General features: G+C 34.5%; 1 long non-coding RNA gene across 1 annotated transcript; it reads right to left on the reverse strand.

Annotated features, from left to right (window-relative positions):
- Window positions 1-2,420: 2,420 nt before the first annotated feature.
- On the reverse strand, window positions 2,421-3,815 carry LOC127872859 (uncharacterized). Its single transcript, XR_008045819.1, has 4 exons — window positions 3,721-3,815; window positions 3,269-3,330; window positions 2,793-2,863; window positions 2,421-2,663 (listed from the first exon to the last, which is right to left on the reverse strand). It is a non-coding gene; the product is annotated as an uncharacterized LOC127872859 (long non-coding RNA).
- Window positions 3,816-21,953: the final 18,138 nt, after the last annotated feature.

A 21,953-nucleotide genomic window follows, 5' to 3' on the forward strand; every position in this document is an offset into this window, starting at 1 on the left:
AAGATTAACATATCACCAAGCATAAAAATCTGACTTAAAGGGGCCTTTTCACAGATTTTGGCATTTTTTAACTTATTCATTAAATGCTTTATATCGATAAATGTAAACATTGGATCGTAAAAGCTCCAGTAAAAAATCAAGAATAAAATAAAAAAAAAAGGAAAAGAACATTGCCCGGACCAGGTTTCGAACCAGTGACCCCTGGAGTCCTGCCAGAGTCCTGAAGTAAAAACGCTTTAGCCTACTGAGCTATTCCGCCGTGTACATATACGTGAAGTATTTTATACGTTATATAAGCAATCTTCGTAGTTTCACAAAATTTAACGACAAAAACAGAACTCTCCAAATTATTCAATCGTTTCGCGTTGCAACGCTTTATAATTTTTAGGGGTTTAAAATCGTCAAGAGATGCACATAATGGCTATATTAGACCATGGTAAATGTTCAGTATTACTGTTTCCTCACAAATATCATAACTAAAACGAAAATTTGCGAATCTGAAACAACTTTTTTCAATTTTGTCAATTTACCAAAGCGTGAAAAGATCCCTTTAATCTATTTGGGATGAAAAAGTTTATCAAAAAGAACAAAAACACGTTTGACAGCTATCTTGTACAACAGAAGAAAAGAGCTTAAAATTGTACCAACATTGTATAAGGCCAAATCCTTTAAATTGAATATTTTCTTGTAGTTTGTTTAAATCTATACTTAGATAAACATATTGCCTAGCATAAAAATCTTACTTCAACGATATGGGATGAGAAATGGAAAAGTTTTCACAAAGAAACAAACCACTTTGGCGACAGGTGTGAAAAATTATTGATTGAAATAACAGTATAAAATTGTACAAAATGTACAAAGGCAAAATCCTTTAAAATGACTTATTTTCGTCTACTTTTTATTAATCATACCTAGAATTACATATCACCAAGCATAACAATCTGACTTAATCGATTTGGGATGAAAAATGAAAAAGTTTATCAATAAGAACAAAAACACGTTTGACAGCAATATTGTACAACAGAAGAAAAGAGCTTAAAATTGTACCAACATTGTATAAGGCCAAATCCTTTAAATTGAATATTTTCTTGTAGTTTGTGTAAATCTATACTTAGATTAACATCTTGCCTAGCATAAAAATCTTACTTCAAATATATGGGATGAGAAATAAAATAGAAAAGTGTTTCAACAAAATACAAACCACTTGATTGAATGAAATAACAGTATAAATAGTACAAATTGTACAAAGGCAAAATCCTTTAAAATACCTCATCTTTGTCTACTTTTTATAAATCATACATAGATTAACATCTCACCTAGCATAAAAATCTTACGTTATCAATATGTGATGCTTAATGAAGAAGTTTATAGAAAAATGCTTCGGGCCTTTCAATTTTTCAAAAATTATCGAAAATGAACGAATCCAGTGTTCTCTTTCAAATTCCGATAAATTAATAATTAATAAGAATAATAACTACCAAAACCTAAAGAATTATCAAGGCAGAAAATAAATACTTATTTCTAATCACACACAAAATATTCAATATGTCTTTTTTCGGAGACCGACTTTGCTCACTACGTAAAGTTCGTAACGTTGCGCTTTCAGGCATTCATTGCTCTGCAAACTGACAACCGAGCGCTAAAAACACTAATTAACACATTAATATTGTTAATAACAATATCAAAATAATATAAACTAACCAGATCATGCTCAGAATACCCTACGACATCAAATATTAACGACTAATTACGAAGAATAATTGTTTGCTTTATAAGAAAATGGCCGACAGCAGCTGGAACAGGGAATAATCTACAGGTACACCGGCATCTCCAAAATCAATGTCACGTGACCCGCGTCCGCCGATAGATATTATCGCATATCGCAATAGCGGAGACGAGAGATTCCAATCTGTGTTATCTAGGTCTTTGGTTTTTTGCAGCAATGCGTCAAATGACGTCACGAAATATAAACAACAATCGGGATTTATCATTATGTTTGCGTAAATATTTATTAAATTTGCTCATTTAAAAACTTGTGATAACAAAGATCTGACATTTGTTGTCATATCATACCATATTTTATTAAACTCGTCCAGGAAATTCGTTAGTAAGCTCGCTAAAGGCTCGCTTACTAACAAAATTCCTGATCTCGTTTAATAAATATGGTATGATATGACAACTCGTGCCAGATCATATATATATATTAATCACATTTAGCATAATAAATGTTAAATATCGAATTGAACGTCAAATACCGCCTGGAACGAGTTCTTGCCAAACAGTATGAACAAACATCATTTCATTGAAACAAAACCGTTTTTCTTCGCCTTGTATTATCAAACATTATACTTGTATGCCATTTAAAAATTAGTTGTAAGAATAATGTATAGCTCTATATAACCACACTAACGAACAAGGCAGGCACAATACATAAATAACATAGTCAATGTATACAAAAGTGTAAAAAATAATAAATAATGTATATAAAACAAAATTAAGTGTATATGGTTTGCGTTATTTGTACTCGAAGATGCGATGGAAATATAATACACAGGAAATCGGTAGTAAAATAAGTATTCTTATTTGTGCTTTCTTCTCGGCCTTTGTTCTTTTTCGTCCGATTCAGTAGTATCTTGCAGAGCGTTAGAAACCAATCTCGGAATCTGAAAACAAATTACTGAATGTTTTCAAAATAACAAAGCATTGGTAGAGTTGTTTGCAAAATAATTCATGGAATACACATGCAAAAGCAAGTGGAACATATGCAAGTATAAAATTTAATTAACTTATACCCTAGCGGACTTCTGGCTAAATCCAAGAGCTATGGATCGCCATGTTCTATACCGATGAGCGTCTGGTTCACCTATTAATACACAATCAATTTCAATGTATACCAGTCTTAATCGAAAATCCAAGCAAAGCATTCTTACATACATTTAAAATCAATGATTATCATTCGTTATGTATCACGCAAACACATTAAACGATAATTCATTTGTAAATTCTTACATACTGTATCGTCGGAAATACAGAATCACATATTTGAGACCAAGTTAAAAAATATTAATGCAACGACCATAAACATATACATAAAACATCGCAGATGTAATTGGAAAATGCAATTAATGTTAACATTCAATTATTTTGACAGTTTGTGCAATAAAGATAAATTAATGTCATACGTCAATTATTTTAAACTGTAATGGTATTCGTTTAATTGCAATAGTCAGTAAGTACATGTACCAAACACTTTAAGAAACATACGTACTTCCAATGCTGTCTTTCATGAATGGCGATCTCCAAAACATCGTCTCACGTTGTCGATCAGATCTTAATATATAACATGTATTAATATAATAACATATGTCGTCTAATTATCATGAAAACTGGTATCATCCCTACAGTATTAGTTTTTCAACTATCGCAACTAAGTTTATGTTTAGTGTAAACGATTTCCGATACAAGTTAAATCATAATCTCGTGACCTATATAACGGTCCAGGTTTTTATTCACAATGTGTTTGTACTGAAAATATAAAAACAACCGAATTACCATCTTCGACATTTTTAAAAACCAATACTACTTTCGATGTTTCATTTCGTTTGCTAACAATTTCAAAATGTATTCAAATCTTGCCAAACTGTATTAAAATGCCAGAGATGTTAAAGTTCAAATAAAACAACAAGCAAAAACAAATTCATGTGCATTAAATATATATACCGATTATCCTGCCTGTCGATTTGTTTGTTGGCGTTCCTTGCCTTCCGTTTGACCACAATACATATTGCCGTTATAATTCCAATAGCGAATAGAAGACCGCCCGCCACAGAAAAACCAACAATCAGCTTGTAATTATCTGGAAAAGTATATATTTCAGTAGGATAAGTTTAAAAAATAACGGAGACTAAAACGTTAATCTTATTTTCAATATTTGAATCTATTTGAATCCCATATCATGTAATTCCCCCATAACTTGTGATATGTTATATATGTTTACACAATTTTGCTGATCCTCGAGCAATTGGTGTATACAATAAAAATAAAAAAGTTTCCAAAGTGTACTGGTTTTTGCCTTACTTTTGGACGATTTCAGTGTTGTTATGTTTTATTTGAAAAATCGAAAGATATTGCAATGAATGGTTTCCGTTCTGATTCAATTGCATGTTGGAGCTCATAAAATGTTTAATGTTCACAGAACTCATAAAATGTTTAATGTTCACAGAATATAATCGAGTGTTTTGAGTGTGGGCTTAATTTACGTCAACTGGTATTGGTTGGTTTATCACCTATTTGAACCTTGTATTTACATACCAAAGTATTCAATATTAAATACATTCAAATTACGGTTCCATTGTTAACGTTGAAAATGACCCTTTTTTACTATTACGAAAAACATTAATGTAAAGGAGCATATAAAACAAAGTATAGTTAAACAAAAATTTCAACATAATATGATTGTGTTAGAACTATCACATACTTATGACCAATTGCATACAACCCTTATGTTTTAGCCTGCTAAATAATATTTTGTCCCAACTGTACATGGATTTTGTATATAAACTATTTTAATATGTCTGTACCTTAAAAGGGCATAGTATTTTACTGTCACTAAGAAAAACATAAACAGAGCTGTTGAACCATTTCTTTAGAACGCCGTGTTGCCGGCCTCGCCAGCCGTAGTGGGTGGAGAATGAATACCAACAACGGTTGATGTTTCTAAGTGTAATTTCCCCGTGCAGACAAATAAATATGAATTAATCTGCAACAATAGCATTAAATTATAATATGAAGATAAATGGATTTATGTTAAAGAATAGATGATAAATCATTTCAATATAGCAAACATATAACAATGCAAACAATGCAACCGCATCGACATGTTTAACAACACAATATTATTTCAATATAATAATAATAATAATAATAAACATCGCCTCGCCAGCCGTAGTGGGTGGAGAATGAATACCAACAACGGTTGATGTTTCTAAGTGTAATTTCCCCGTGCAGACAAATAAATCTGCAGATGTATTTATAAACAACTGCTAAATCAGCACATTCAAAATGGCGTCTAGCTATCTGACCGTCGCTACCGCTTTTGGACAGTGGCGCGAAAAGGATTATCAATCAAGTGCTCGTGCGCATAAACGGTGTTAGCATGAAGTATAACAATAGTGGTTAAACACTACTAATACTACAACTACAATTCTAATAACAATTGACTATGCCTACTTAAAGATAGTGGCTTTGAAATATAACATCGATTTAATCAACCTATGACATTATAATCACCCTCTGACATTAATGTCCTCTCTCTGATATTTCATATTGCGTACTAGTTGCCTCCCGCTATTTCGGTTTTAAACCTGTTATGCACTTCGTGTCATATCGCTTTATTTCGTACATTTTTTATCACATTGAACGGTTTCCGAGCATGTGAATTAACCTTAAATAACCTCACCCAAACACAGTCAACCTCTGTATACGCTTGCATCCCCCTTCACATACACATCCGGATTTTGTACATAATTTAATTACACAATATCCGAATTCGATTATGCATATAGCTGAGACAAGATTGGTAAGTGTTGAGCAAAATAAGAAACTCAAACATATGTTCTGATACCATTTATTAACAGAGAACTTTATTTAAGTGAAATTACGGCTGACGCGTTTATCGGTCAGATATATGATTGCTGAATGTGTGTACTATTCAATCTTGAATTCAATGAAAAGTTTTTATTCAGCTATTAATTAACAATTAATTAGACGTTTTTTTATAGACAAATAGCATACGATTCGCGAGTTCTTTAGCTGAAAAAAAACTTTTCATTAAATTCAAGATTGAATAGTACAATCAGTTTTTAAAAACTTTATAATTATCTAATACAGTACTATCATTAATTTTGCCGTACCATTCTTGTTTAAAATTGTCAACGAGTCTACATTTGAACTCGCTAATAAAACTAGTAACATGTACAACGTTTGAATTTTCAAAAACATAACCAAATCCAAAAGTATTTAACATGTTCTTGACATTTGAGACCCAGTTTGTAAAACCTTTATTACAGTCGCTCAATGCTTGTTTGTACACAGTGTTCATTATAATATTATCATTGTTCAGAACTTTAAACCAATATTTAATAATCTTAACACACCTGTTTACATACAAGATTTCACAATATAACAATAAACAAAAATATATCTCAAGCAGATACATCACATATCTCTTAACAACCTGAAAAATACAATAAGTAATACAGTCTATTATGAACAAGTACATAATAGGGTGAACAACATAATACAGAACTTCCTGCCACAAATATGTTGCGAGAAAACACAAAAGAGAAATGGATATCATACATCTTAAGTACAAGCAAGGCCCCAATTAAAGCTGACACGACAATACATAAGTACAAGCAAGACCCCAATTAAAGCTGACACGACAATACATAAGTACAAGCAAGGCCCCAATTAAAGCTGACACGACAATACATAAGTACAAGCAAGGCCCCAATTAAAGCTGACACGACAATACATAAGTACAAGCAAGGCCCCAGTTAAAGCTGACACGACAATACATAAGTACAAGCAAGGCCCCAATTAAAGCTGACACGACAATACATAAGTACAAGCAAGGCCCCAATTAAAGCTGACACGACAATACATAAGTACAAGCAAGGCCCCAATTAAAGCTGACACGACAATACATAAGTACAAGCAAGGCCCCAATTAAAGCTGACACGACAATACATAAGTACAAGCAAGGCCCCAATTAAAGCTGACACGACAATACATATCCAGAAGATAAAGTCCGCTACTGGAAACACAAATGTGAAAACCACGTAATCAAGGCATCCGATCGAGTGAACAATCATTGAAAATACAAAAGAGAGGATAAACTGAATTAATCGAAAAGGAGTTGTATGACAAAGATTACCTCATTCCCAATGGTGACCAAATTTTCTGAAAAGCTAAACATCGAAGTGTCCGTGTCCGACAAAACATCCATATCTTTGAGTAAGTTTTGGAGATAAAAGCGTACAACACATTGAGCGTATTTAAAAAAATTCCAAACAAGTTCTTCTTGAATTGCGATTGATTTTCTTCTTCAAGCTCTTTTTTACGGTAGCCGTTTTCGATGGGTTTGGAGATTTGCGAGTCGAACGCACGGTCGAACAGACTTATGGGGCACAACATATATATCCGATCCGAAAATAGCGGTCACTCGTAGGCAACGGTCACTTTAGCCATTACCTTGACTGACCGCCGTTTTCAGTTTTGTTTAAAAATAGTAAACATCATAATAAAGTTTTAATAACGTAAATAAAATTAATACAACCTTGGTATTGTATTTTTTGTGATTGTTATTACCCGATATTTGTGTATTTTATGAATATTTTGGTGTTGTGTAAACTTTCAGATTAATGCTTATAATGATATTAGTATACGAGATATTTTTGTCCATTCTTCACTATAAACGTATTATAAACGTATTTTATTTAATCATAGTTGTAATTGTAGTTATATACTCGTTTGTTCGGCTTATCTTATTGGGCCCTCTCAAAGTAGATAATTGTTATCGTGATCTTCTTTTGATTAACCCATTTATGCCTAGCGTCTAAAAAAAAGACCTTGGCAAGCAGCGTAGACCCAGATGAGACGCCGCATGATGCGGCGTCTCATCAGGGTCTGCGCTGCTTGCTTAAAGGAAGTTCTGTAAGAAATATTCTAAATATAGAAATAAATATACTAAACATCCCTAGTTTTGAAAATAAATGATCCAATTTAGAAGGATGGGAGAGTTCATTAGGCATAAATGGGTTAAGACACATACCATTTCAGCGAACGCATACTTTTGATGAATAATATATATTTAATACCTCTTTGCACAGAGCATTCTGTATTTGAAAGCATTCGAAGAGTAATAACAGTTGATATGACTGTATTTACTCGTTGTAAACTTACGTATATTTTATCGCCCTATTTGAGGTACAAATGTACCAAATTGCGTAGTAAAAGATGATGAATAACGAGTAGTCCAGTCAATCTGTAATTGTACCCACAACTAATTGCAACAGAAATAATTTTTCGATAATATTGTAGATAAATATCACCTCTTCAACATTTCAAAAGTCTAGCAAAGTCTTGCCAGGGCAAACTACCGACAAATGACTTTTAATATGACAGATTTTCATGGCCTTAAATTACCACCGTAGAAGATAAAATGATCAGACGCACGGTATACAAGCGTTCGCGCGATATGATGTGATCGTCTGCTTTTGATGAAAGATCCTAGATTTAAGTCATTTTTGGGGGTAAGTTAAGATGTCTTTGTTGAATATTATTCTTTTCATCTTGGAAATTAATGTTTTTCTCCTAACAAATGCGTCAGTCATAGAAGGTTGCCTACGTAATAGACTACGTACCACTTTGTAATTAGTTTTCGTGGATGATGCAGGAACTTATAGTTTTCTTAAAATATGCAATAAAGTCAGCAGCAAACACACATTTTACACAAATATTCATATGTAGGCATCTAAAAAATGCTTGAAACACACAAACAAATATGAAAAATAAGAGAGAAAAAACTTATGTTATGATCAGAAATATTGATTGCAATACCAAGTAATGTATTTCATCAGATCTTCCATTGTACTGTCCGAAATTGTACGTGACGTATATACATGGCTTTATATGCGTTATTCTTTGCGTTTAAGATTAATTGACAACGAGGTTCTTGGTAATGCATGTTCAGAGAAATAGTCTAGATACCGGTATTAATGCGTAGTTGTTGCAAAAACCAACACAGATTGTATTTTATGGGTTGTTATTAATATTTTTCTTGCGGTATGGACATAAAAAAAATTGAGATTGTTGTGGGAGTATCAAAGGTCGCTCTGTTTATTGCAGTAGTTAAAATGTCTTCTATTGTTTGGTTTATTTACAATCCACACGACCCCCGACTTAATTGCTGCATAAAAAAGAAAGAAAATAAGTGTGCACACATTCATGGGAATATTGTAAAAGTAGTTTAAGGAACTCCAAGAAATTGCAACGCAGTAGTAATATAAGTTTAATACTAAAGTTCATCAACATGTAACCATTTATTTCATTGGGCTTGTATTTGCATTAAATAGCAGTTAATTATTTTTTTATTTATTAATCTGGCGATTTGTTGAATAGTTTTTGCGAGTGACGTCAGTAAAACACACGTGCGTGTATTGTTTTACGGCATAATACAGTTTTGTGGTAGAATCGAAAAAAATCTCCAGCTAAGCGTTTTTTCTGGCGGTAATTACCAACGGTTCGTTTGTATCTATGTACTACAATGCAACACGGTAAGCAAGGATCCTGAGATTGTACACTATATACGTGATTGTATTGGGGCTGTAATTAGCTTTATTTGGCCAAAGTTAAGTTCCTGCCCTCGATCAGTCTTACCGTTTCCGATATACCGGGTAAATCTGGATGAAATTCTTAGTGTGATGTAATTGAAACTTTTCTTCATCTACCTAATGTTTATTTATTTCCACAAAAATGCACCATACTTTTCAAATCTTAAAATGGAGCTTAATAAGTGTAGAAGAAAACACGTTTGTTGTTTATTCAAAACCGATGCCATTTACGATAGCATGTACTATCGAAACAACTGTTTCGATTTGTGTTTTGTTACAATTCATCTTATAACTGTTATTTCTTAAGTATATTACTTCTACGCTTGGTCATGAACGAGGTGTTAGCATTTGTATAATGACCTTGCATGCAAACACGGAAATGCTAAGTTCAAAAAAGTGCATGCCAAAACATATATTTCCATAAATGCTCTTATTCTATAAGTCTGTTTCTTATATTAAAGTTTGATCTTCAATATGTTTTAACGTGAACACATTCACTCCAGAAAAGTCTAGTGACTTAAACGTTATCATAAACGTTAAAGATTTCTTTCCTCCACCCTTTTTAAGCGACACAATAACGAATGGTTCTTCATTTTCTAGTTTCCGTTACCCAGACACTCAAACAGATTACTTAGTCAGCCTGTTATCGTTCTGCATGTTTAAGTTGAACATTTACAGTCAGAGCAGCACGTTGGTTCCACACAAAAATGTTTTATCTTATTTATTACGCGTCGTACCTTAACGTGAATCTTACATGCATATCAATTTTGAAACGAAATGAATCTAGAAGATCTTATGAACGTATGATTTCATTCAATAGCATTCGATACAAATGCATATGTATGGGTCGTGTTCTGCGAAAAGGAGGTTAAATGCATTTGCGTTAAGTCACGTGTCGTACCTGATTAGCCTGTGTAGTCCGCTTTTATGATTTTTCCGTTTAAAGAAAGTCTCTTCTTAGCTAAAATTCAGTTTAGGCGGAAAGTGTTTATCAGGCCTTAGCTAAAATACTACAAAAGTACACTCGACTTTTTGGTATGGAAATTGCAACATGTGAAATGTATATTACCAGAAAAAAAAATTGAATTTCATTTAAAGAACTGGGTATAAATGATCATTTCTTATCTTCATGGTTTTTCCCAAAACGAAATTAAATGAATTTAGTGAGTGTTGACCTTATCATGCATTCGTGCACTTCTATATGTACCTCATGTTTATCTGCTTCAATCGCATGCTGTTTTGATGCATTAGAATTTCAAATCAGTCTTTCCTCTATTATGACTTGAATGCATGATCAAAACAATAAGGTGTATTTTTAAGTTCTCAAGAAGACAAACGTGCAAATGAAAAAAAATTGTTATGTTGACCTCATACTAATTTAACACAGCTCGCGTGGAAATGCGATCAAAGTAAGCACTGTTTTTGACAACAACGTCCTACAAACACGGAAATACTCAGTATGCAACAGAGAAAATGAAAATACTAAATCTCCTAGACGCGGTAGGGCAAATCAATTTGGCAATATTTTTGCATTTTTTCAGCAAAGGCTGTTTATTCACATGGTTACAATGGTTTCAGCCTACGGATTTTTCAACTACTTTACTGTCGAAGATGTGAAATGTTTATATTAGATTTAATGGCCTTTTATTTTAGGCCCAGATAAAATTTTACTAATGCACATTACATGTATGTTAGATATTCTTCCAGTGAGTTTTATATACACAAATGTCCTTATTGAAAGGACTCGTTTAAACTTTGAAAAAAATGACTTTCTTAATTATCATGATTACAAAAAAATGATGCATTATACTTTAAAATGCAAAATAAAACTCCCTATTGAGAAATGACCAGCAAACGGAATCGTAAATTTTATCGAGCATTTATAACAATGTATATCGATACTTGAGCAAAAACGTAAATTACTGAATACTGTTTAATTACACTACACTATTGAATGCCTTTGTGGTGGAATGGTAGCGAGTGACAAATGGCTTCTTGAGGTCCCCTGTTCGATACCCAGGAAATTACCATTTTATGTTATTTTTCTATGTTATTATTATTATTTCAAATTATTGCAAATATTGCATTTTGGGTAAATAAATAAAAGTTTAAAAAAATACAATAAAAAAATCGGTAAACAAGTCATTTTAGCTAACTATTGTTAAAATGACTTGCTTAAGATGTATCTCTTCCGGTTCTGTATTATGTGGTCATTTTAGATAAAATTCAGTGTCGTTTTTTCAAGTGTGTTTTATGTTGTTTTTATGTTTTTTAAATTTTGTCAGGCAATCGTAAATATCCTACAAGAATCCATGCACTTGAACTCTTGGTAATAATTTGTAAATTCAGAGCAAGTGAGATAAAATATCATGAATGTATATGCGGTGATCTTAGTTTTGATCATTTTATATTTATAGATGTCACTATTATTTAAGAAGTTAAACAAAAAACTATCATGATATAATTTCTGGCGTTTCATTGTATGTTTTAGTAAGATTTTTCTTAATAGAGTTATCGGTAGTAAATTTTCGGGAAAAAAACAACTGTTTAAAATGTTAATTACAATTAAACATCATTGCGTTAATCTTGACCAGGTTTGTACATTCACAAATTTAATCATGTATGTGTTTACTGTTTAAATCATTCCCTTGTAAAATTATTACTGTTGTATAGTTTATGTACTTCTATTCAAATCACTGACATATTTAATTTGAGTTTTCTCTTCTGTTTCCGCACAACATCCTCGGTTAAAGTATGTTTGATGATACGGTAAAATTAAGATTTTAAGTTTACGGTCTCGAAGATTACCAGTCATCTGACTGACAAAAGTTAGAGATTATCTATTAGCAGTAATACCTGACTGACACAAGTTAGACATTAACTATTAGCCTTAACACCTGACTGCCAAAGTTAGATATTAACTATTAGCAGTAATACCTGACTGACAAAGTTAGAGATTAATTATTAGCAGTAATTCCTGACTGACAAAAGTTAGAGATTATCTATTAGCAGTAATACCTGACTGACAAAAGTTAGACATTAACTATAAGCCATAACACCTGACTGCCAAAGTTAGATATTAACTATTAGCAGTAATACCTGACTGACAAAGTTAGAGATTAATTATTAGCAGTAATTCCTGACTGACAAAAGTTAGAGATGAACTATTAGCAGTAATACCTGACTGACAAAAGTTAGAGATTAACTATCAGCCTTAATACCTGACTGCCAAAGTTAGAGATTAACTATTAGCAGTAATACCTGACTGACAAAGTTAGAGATTAATTATTAGCAGTAATTCCTGACTGACAAAAGTTAGAGATTAACTATTAGCAGTAATACCTGACTGACAAAAGTTAGAGATGAACTATTAGCAGTAATACCTGACTGACAAAAGTTAGAGATTAACTATTAGCCTTAATACCTGACTGCCAAAGTTAGAGATTAACTATTAGCAGTAATACCTGACTGACAAAAGTTAGAGATTAACTATTAGCAGTAATACCTGACTGACAAAAGTAAGAGATTAACTATTAGCAGTAATACCTGACTGATAAAAGTAAGAGATTAACTATTAGCAGTAATACCTGACTGACAAAAGTTAGAGATGAACTATTAGCAGTAATACCTGACTGACGAAAGTTAAAGATTAACTATTGGCAGTTATATCTGACTGACAAAAATAAGAAATTAACTATTGGCAGTTATATGTATGTGCACTTATAAGAACAATAACTGTAGGAGATTGAGTTGAGGCTAATAAGCAATTGACATGTTTTGTTTGCGTTAAAGTTCACGTGAGAATATCCATTTTCCACATAGGGCTAATAAACCGCTTAATCGAACCAAAAACGCATTCACTTTTTGTCATATGTTTGAAATACTTTGACAAAAAGAACACCTTTTAAGACAAAATTCCATATAAATAATTGAAATTGACATGACATATACACTGCACCAAACTTAACAACCATTGTATGTACTTAAGATGTATGTCACTTTTGTACATTTTGACAACATATACATAAATAAATGTAATAAAAATGAAAGCTCAATGCCCAGTTATTTACCAATGTTCATGGCATCCAATTTTCGCGGTCACAAATGTATGGCATAAAAGCAGCTTGTGATGGTCGGTAAAATGATAATTTCGTAGCTATCGCTTATGTAATCAATGTTTACTCGTTCTTTCTTAAAACTTACTTACATAAATGTGTGTTGCTAATTAAAAATCTGAAAGCCCTATTATGCTAACGTGTTTTTGTTTATTACTAACCAATTTCGTTTCTGATATCATGTTTAAGAAATAATTCGTGTACGTTATAGTTTGTTGTCGAATAACACACGGCCGAGATTTTAGATGCGTAGGGATTAAATCACGAGTGCGAAGCACGAGTGATTTGAAACCACGCATCTAAACTTCCGGCCATGGGTTATTCGACAACAAACTATAACGTACAAGAATTATTTCGATTCTAACACGGTTTTTACTAAAGACGTATACAATGTATCTTATTTTTCTTGTATACTATTTTATGTGAAGTTCTCTCATAAATACGCCCATAGTTTGTTGTCGAATAACCCACGGCCGGAAGTTCTTCTTTGTTTATATGAAATTTGGCACGTGCCGTGTTAGAATCTTTCACAATAAATGCATCAACGTGTATTATGCTGGACTCGAGTGTAATATTCAAGAAAGCTGTATTGTACATTGACATTAATATATGTACTATGCTTATAAAAGCTGCCTTGTCCTACGAACATAAAAATTCTCAGCATAAAACAGTTTTAGCGACAAGTATTACAAGAAAAAAGCTGTAACAATCAGTAGAAACAAACAGCAAGATAAAATAATTTCAAACACATATTACACCTGCACATTCAACGTATGTTTATAGAATATATTTCCTTAACAGATCGGAATCGAGCACGTCTTTAATTTTCTTAAAATGATTATTGGACGAATCGATGCAGTCGCAGGGTTGGCAATGATTTTCAAGGGCGTGACAAAGTATTTCTTAAATTTTGTATTACTTCAAAGCCCAATATACAAAACAACATATTACCCGACAGCGTAATGTGTATGTTTGTATAATATGAATAATAGTTAAGTTTAGATTGTCCTATGTTATATTTGTTTAATTCACCGCAATGGGTTTAGTTAATTATTAAGTCATGTTAGGTTATATAACAGTCAACATTAGGCAATGCATTATATTTTCTTGTGTTCATTTTTTCTATTGTTTAGAATAAATTTAAAGGCGTATATGCAGTAATAGATAATCTTGAATTTACCAGGTATTCAACAAAAACTATGGCAATGACATTATCTTTCCGTTCAACAAGATTCTTTTTATCCGCAGTAACACGTTTACTTATAAATTGAAATGTATTGTCATTTAAGAAACAAATAAGTTTTCGGATATAAATCGTTTACCTTCTTAATTATTTTTGATGTCTGTACATTCGTGTACTGTTTAACATTGGGATAAATTCATCACATTGGTCCTGTTATATACAATGATTACCTTTGTATGATCACATTTCAAAACACAACGCAATAACTACAAGTAAATGAAAGCCACAATAAATAGACGCGTAACAAGGCAATTTATTCAAGGGAAGGAAACGTTGTTTGTTATAATAAAGCGGAGTAACACGACGATGTTCCTTTGAGGCGGACAGAAAAACAGCATCCGCCGGTAAACAGCACTATACATATCGAGGGGTGAACGGAAGACTGTTGTAACTCATATTAAATAAAGAAGGACATACTGCAGTTTTCCGTTCAGCCCTCGATATATCAATCACTACACAGAGTTGTCGATCCATGCTCTTAGATATAATCTTTGCCATCACAAAATAAATCCAATCTCCACGCTGAATTGTCGTTACTTGTGCTATCACATACAATCGCTGCCATCACACACAAATCCTACCAGATTTGGTAGGATTTTTATTTTATTGGTTCAGGTATTATATTTAAAAAAGTAGCATCGTTTTTCTTTTATATTTAAAAAAAGTGCCTAAATTTTGGTTCATACTTATACATAAATAGCCTTATTAAAGAAAGTAAAACAAGCAACTGTAAAATTATTGCATGACGTGGCTTGGCTATCATCACCTAGCTGATTATGAAGGCAGGAATATGAGCCAGCTATGCTGGTTCCAGTCACAGGTGGTTAGCGTGTGGCTAGATATTAATTAGTAAAACATCGTTTTGAATGAAACACAATCACATTAAATCGAAAAATCAACTTTTCTGAAAAAAACAATTCACTATCAAATATACATATAACAAGGTATTCAACTCAAAATCAGCCGAAAACAGGGTGTATCTGTTTGAACAGCACTTACTTAATCAATTGTGTAGCGATTTCCATAAATTTGGTCTTATTCACCGCACAAATGAATTTCCTTTCTGGAAACGTACGTATCTTGTAATATATTTACGAATGCTGGGTCAAATTTTAAGAAATAACACATACACAACTCGCGTGACCAGATTCATGAATGACCACTCCAGCTTTATCCACATTATTTACTTTCATAAAACAAATGCTACAATTCAAACATTAATTCATCAGAAAAATTGGCATACATGTATTTGAAAACTTGCATCAAGATGAACTCTAACAAGATCTTTCACACTGTTTTCATACTTCATATACTGAGACATAAGATAAAATTTCTCATATAAATCATTCTCATATCTAGTTTCACTGAATACAATTAAACATATTTAATAAGTTGCAGAAATAAATAATGTTTATAAGATAGTTCCAATTTTATAAGATCAATCTCATTTAATTTCTCTATGATGAAATGGACACAAGTCGATAAAACAAATAGTAGGAAAATTGTAAATAAATGTTTATTTCATAGTTTGTATAATCTAGGAATTAGTGCAATTTGTATGTGTTTAGGAACTAAGAAATACCACATGTCAATCACTAAGAACATTTTTTTCGTATTTACATGTCATGTTGTATGGCATCCACAATTTGTAGTACAAAGTATCCGGCCCTTCAAACACCTGCTTCTCTTGGTAAGGAAATGTCTCTTCACAAAACTACATTCGCAATAAAAGAATCCTTGACCACAGACATATGTGGTCCTGACAGCTTTAACGTCTCAAAGCAAATGTTAAAACAGGATTAGGAAAAAAATACTTCTTTTGCGGACGCCCACTGATGTCCGGAAGATGTCCACCTTCAGTCAATTGAGAAATACTGCTCTGCTGGCGTTTCTGTAGAGCTATTTGGTGTGTTGCACCAGCCCTTTGTCAGTATTTTACCCTATAAGAACCTGTCATAGGTTTTCATGCCATACGGCGTCATGAGCTTTCTTAAATAAGCTTTCGTTTTGCATGTGTTTCTAAATGATGACTCTGCAGTTGAAAATCTCTTCCACTGTACTCGGCATGGTCCGAATCCAGTCAGCTTTTCCGACAGCAGTTCTTTTGCCTTAATTTGCTTAATGATGATATGTAACATGAGTTTACTGTGATGAAGATGAGGCTGATGCGCTTAATCCCGCCCAGCTTGTGGTTGTCCATTTTGGTAGGGGTATAATAAGAGACTGGATCAAGTCCTTGGGCCACTTCTTGCCCCCCCCCCCCCCATCAGATCTTCTGGCATAGTACCGCGAAGTCGTTGTTTCTCGTCCGTGCTTAATCAGCTTGATATTGATGTTGTCAACTACTAAGTTTTTCCTGACTGCGCACTAATATCAACACCTCTGCCTAAAGTTTGGACGGACTTTTGTCGGCCGCTTCTGGTCTCGGATCAACCTACAGGCAACTGCGATCTGGTCGAAGCAGTAAAGTATAGAGGTCGCTGCAGTTTTCTGTCCCCCTATTTAGGACTGGGGCACTGTGGGTAAAAATGGTCCCGTCAGCGTCTGCAAAAGCACTGGCCTTTGGCTGACTGGTCTTTGTGATAGTCTTGAGGGTGCTGAAGACCTTTATACTGCCGCCTGTGGTCATCCCTTTGTCAATGTTGATACCTTGCTCCTCAATCCACTCTTTCTCAGCCTTTTTCATCTTCTTCATCACCTCCCTGTTCGCTCTTTGGTTTTTTGTCCTAGAGTTCATAAGTGTGTTTGAATCAACGCTTGCTGCGATGCAAAAATTCAGCGTTTAAATTAAGTCTGGTAAATCGTAAACAGGTGTTTGTTTCCTCTATCCAAAACGACCAACACTTTTTAACACCCCCTACCGTATACTTGAATCAGCATGGGCATTCGATTGTTAGTCCGTCTGTCCGCAAACACTATTTTGTATGGAGGCGTTCTTTCTACATTGTGAACGTTTAAAATTCAAATGTGCGGTCGTTGTTACTCATGATCTTTATTTTTATTGTTATCATCATGATATAAACAATTCTTAATTTATTCACGTTTTCCATCGTAGGCATTCTGTAACTTCACGATACACATTATGATATGCAACGTCGGGATTAATTCTTCGTGTTCTAATACTTAACTAGTTTACGGTAGTCCAGGAAAGTGTTTTCGATTTTTCATGCTTAACTCAATCATATGCACTAAATTATTTATTTAGATTGAGATCATTTTAAAACATTTGAACGTATTTGCCAAATGAACTTAAAACTAGAAATGGCGCGGCCGCGGCCGACGCGTATCCTCACAACGCAACTTTTGACCCAGGGGTCAGATCAAAATTCCAAATAGTGCACTGTCGCACATAGGCTAATTGCTTCCATGTGTTTAAGTTTCAAAGTTCTCGTGCTAATAGTGTAGGGGGAGATAGTGGCCAGTGTCGTCCGACCTAGCTACGCCTATGCGCTCTCGGATAAATAGACAACAAGTCGTGGATCTTTTGTCTGATAGATTTGGATAGGAATAAATCCCTGTAACAAAAATGTAAATAATATTAATAATAATAATATATAAATATATAATAATAATAAGAAGAAGAAGAAGAATTAGATTAATAACAATAATAATACACGAACTACAACCAATAGAAATGGCGGTAGGATGAGCGCGACATTTCACAAATACTCAAATACCAAATAACAAATATCTAAAATACGATAAAAACGTTAAATCCAGATAACATAACAATGACATATGTAAAGTCTTGTATTTACCTGTAGGTTATAAATGAAAGCATACAAATATGGATAGTATTCAATGTGCAATAAACATCGATCAGCCTTGTTCAATGCTGTGTGAGTTCTGCGGTGCTCGTGCAGAAAAAGCGGGAAGATAGGTTACATTCAACAATGTTAGATTCAACTAAAAAAACACATATATATACCCTACACTTAATAACCATAATTTCTTTACTACTTCTGTACTATCTATCTAATACAATTATATTTACACCCTACGACATATTCCCCCCTCTTTAGAAAATGACGTCCCGACATTTTACAACAATTGTACGACGAACGCGCGCGACATACGCGAATGTGTACGCTCGTTTAAAAGAACAAAACGGTGAATGAATAAATTATGCGCAACAAAGTTAATGTCATATACTTAATGACATGTCGCAAACGCATGTATGATTACATAGGCGTATAAACGAAATATAAACATATTTCTATTATAATGTACACTTTAACTATAAAAAATTGCACATTACCAGATACAGTACATTTAGGTAACAAAAGTACATGAAGTAAGAAATTTACACTGAACTTAAATTCACATAACCAGAAACAATACATAAAATAAAACTAACGCACCTTTATACACAAAAGCGATAGACTGTACGAATTTTAACACATATATTGTGTCCTCGTGCATTTTTACACTGTACGTTTACTACTCTTCACATTTCGTATTGTCCGCTTGTTTGCCACATCGGCACACGTCTATTTCTCGCCGACCTTCGTGGTACCGGATGTATGTCCGATGGAACAACATCGTCGATTCGACTTCCCATTCCACGTCGTTGAGGAATAACATACTTCTTGTTCTTTGGTACGATATCCTCCCCAACCGACTTTGTTGATTTGTCGTTTGGCAGTCCTAGTGGTAACAGGAGGTTGCGATGGAGCCTGCGAACACGTCTTGCTCGTGGATCATCTGTCCGGACGTCATAGACAGGAATGTCCGGGTTAGGATGATCCACAACAAGGTACCGTTCGTTTTCCCATTTATTACAGATCTTGTGTTTTCCGCGCACGGTGACGTTTCGTACTAATACAAGATCACCTGGTGCAATTTTTGCTGCGTGTGCCTTTTGGTCGTACAGACGTTTGTTAACCTCTGCTGTCTTAGTAGCTGTCTCCTTGGCTTTCTTGTAGGCGTCTATAAGGCGTTTACGAAGTTTTCGTGCATACTCGTTTGTAAACTTCGCATGGATGTCGTCGGTGTTCAAACCAAGTAGAGCAACTATTGCCAGTCTAGGGTGGCGACCAAACATTAGATAGTACGGTGAATAACCAGTACTGTCATGTATTGTTGCATTATATGCATGAACCATTGGTCCAACGTGATCTTTCCAGTTGCTCTTTTTATCTTAGTCCAGTGTCCCTAGCATCTTCAACAGGATTTGGTTGAACCGTTCTACCATGCCATTACCCATAGCGTGATATGGGGTAGTACGGGACTGGTTGACACCTCCGAGACGACATAGTTCCGTTATCAAGGTGGACATAAAATTTGCTCCCTTGTCGCTATGAATTCGCTCCGGAAAACCGTAATTTACAATGAACTTTTCAAACAAAACTCGAGCAGTTGTCCTCGCAGTTTGATTTGTAGTTGGGTATGCTTGGGCATATCTTGTAAAGTGGTCAGTTACAACTAGTATATGTTCGAAACCACCTTTCGACCTTTCAATATTAAGGTAGTCTATACAAATCATCTCTAGCGGGGCAGACGAGGATATGTTCACAAGAGACGCAGACTGTGGTGCTGCCTTGCGTCGGATACACCTGGGACAAACAGCCACCTTATCGCGAACAAATGTGTCCATTCCCGGCCAATAAAACCTCTGTTTGTATAGAGACGTGGTTCGATCCCTTCCTTGGTGTCCAAGATCATCATGCAAAGCTTGAAATACCTCGTTTCTTAACGTAGAAGGCAAAACAAGTTGATGGTATTGCTGTCCACAAAGCACACCGTTACGGTACAACACGCCATCCCTAAGTTCCAGCTTATCCCAATCGCGCCGATACTTATCTACCTCAGATATGTTGCCCGAAGCCCGCGTAGCTGACGGCCTGGTGCCTTTCCGAACGTGGTCAATAAGTATGGATATTACGGGATCTTTCACCTGAGCTTGTCTCCAGTCCTTGAAACTCAGTGCGTATGCTAACAAAACATCATTAGGAACTGTTGTACTCGCTTCAGCCTCCACGTCTAAAATACCGTCTGGAGCAATGGTGCTGACAACTAATGGCAATGTTTCGACTGTAGCTGTGACTGACGTCGTCAAGGCTTGTATGGTCTGTGGGTCAATCTGCATGCGACTTAAACCATCAGCATCCGCGTTGCTCTTTCCGGGACGATAGCGAGCAGTGAAGTTGTAATTCGCTAAAGCTGCCATCCAACGTTGACCTGTGGCATCGAGTTTTGCATTGGTGGTAACGTAAGTAAGCGGGTTATTATCCGTGATCACTTCAAAATGTGCACCATATAAATAGTCATGAAATTTCTCAACGACTGCCCATTTCAGTGCTAGAAATTCGAGTTTGTGCGCTGGATAATTTTTCTCCGATGGTTTAAGAGATCTACTGGCATATGCGATGACTCGGTCCTTTCCATCTTGATGTTGGTAAAGAACAGCACCCAAACCTGACCCTGATGCATCTGTGTGTAAGCTAAATGGCAATTCATAGTTTGCATATGCCAATATTGGTGGATTTACCAATGTCTCAACCAAAGCTTCGAACGCTTCCTGTTGTGCAGCTTCCCATTTAAATTTTGGTTTCTTTGTACTTTTGTCAGTTTTCTTATTCTTCGTGGGCTGACCAACAAGTAAATTGTTCAATGGTCCAGCTAGTTGTGCAAATCCTTTAATAAAACGTCTATAGTAACCAACGAAGCCCAAAAACTGTCTGACTTCTTTGACCGTAGAAGGAACTGGCCAGTTGGCGATGGCTTCGACTTTCTTTGGGTCTGCTTGAATCCCATCTGCGGAGACCACGTGACCAAGATAAGTTATCTTAGTCTAGAAGAATTGGCACTTCGAAGGGTTAATTTTGAGGCTGTATGAGACTAATCTTGAAAAACACTGGTCTAGTCTATTGATATGGGAACTGATATGGGAAGAAAAAATGATGATGTCATCTAAATATATTAGGCAATCACGAAGATTCAAATCACCCATACATCGCTCCATAAGGCTTTGAAATGTTGCAGGCGCATTACACAACCCGAATGGAAGCCTGTTGCATTGAAAAAATCCTAGCCCGCCACACTGAAATGCTGTCTTCTCTTTGTCCGACTCTTCTAACTCTACTTGCCAATACCCGGATTTTAAATCAAATTTAGAGAAATACTTCGATCCGGATAAAAGGTGTAATGTGTCATCGACCCTCGGTAAAGCGTTACTGTCTTTCTTTGTTCGTTGATTAA

The sequence above is a fragment of the Dreissena polymorpha genome, chromosome 3 (genome assembly GCF_020536995.1).
Source record: "Dreissena polymorpha isolate Duluth1 chromosome 3, UMN_Dpol_1.0, whole genome shotgun sequence".
Classification (NCBI taxonomy): Eukaryota; Metazoa; Mollusca; class Bivalvia; order Myida; family Dreissenidae; genus Dreissena; species Dreissena polymorpha.